This window comes from Apis dorsata, unplaced genomic scaffold (genome assembly GCF_000469605.1).
Source record: "Apis dorsata unplaced genomic scaffold, Apis dorsata 1.3 scaffold_696, whole genome shotgun sequence".
In the NCBI taxonomy this organism is placed as follows: domain Eukaryota; kingdom Metazoa; phylum Arthropoda; class Insecta; order Hymenoptera; family Apidae; genus Apis; species Apis dorsata.
In genome coordinates this window covers 5,615-6,360 of record NW_006263875.1, presented here as the reverse complement: position 1 = coordinate 6,360, position 746 = coordinate 5,615, and the positions used below count along the sequence as shown (strand labels likewise).

Here is a 746-nt window from a genome sequence, read left to right as displayed (position 1 = left end):
TGAATAGATAAAGAATAACGAACTATTCAACCATCGAAGGATTGCAATAGAAGTAAATTATCATATTCGATAAAGAATACGTTTTTTTATCGAATAATAATTCACGAATTATAAAAAATATATACTTATAGAAGAAATTATGCACGTACTACATAACGAAAAAATCACACACCTCAAGAAGAAATGGAGTTTCTAATAACTAACGGATATCGATAGTACAATGACGCGCCACGTCATTATTTCGATTATCGAATTAGAAAATCGTAGTGGAAGGGGTAGGGGAAGGGGAAGGGGGTGTGCGAAGAGGATATGCGCGCGCGGCAAGTCGAAACCTGTCGAAACCTGTCGAAACATGTCGAGCGTGACAAAAAACGCGAATGCTCAAATTCTTGGAAAAGCGATATTATGAAAACAAATAATGAACCTCAAGCATTAAACAAAAAAGAAAAAATATATAAACATTACAGAGAAACGTGTTTAGAAATGAAATACGATATGAAATACATATCATAGATATAATACGTATTATACGAATATAATAAAATAAAATTGATTTTATGTATTCATTTCAATAAATAAAATGATAAAAAGATTATAGAAACTTATTCTAAATTTATTTAAATAAATCTACATTTTAATAAATCTTACATTTATTTAAAACATTTATTTAAATAAATTTATTCGATATATTTAAAAGATTTTTTATTATATTATTTTATTTATTATTTATTATTATATTTTTTATT

General features: G+C 26.1%; 1 long non-coding RNA gene across 1 annotated transcript; it reads left to right on the top strand.

The window, feature by feature from the left end:
- Positions 1-61: 61 nt before the first annotated feature.
- On the top strand, positions 62-451 carry LOC116186450. Its single transcript, XR_004151448.1, has 2 exons — positions 62-263; positions 307-451. It is a non-coding gene; the product is annotated as an uncharacterized LOC116186450 (long non-coding RNA).
- Positions 452-746: the final 295 nt, after the last annotated feature.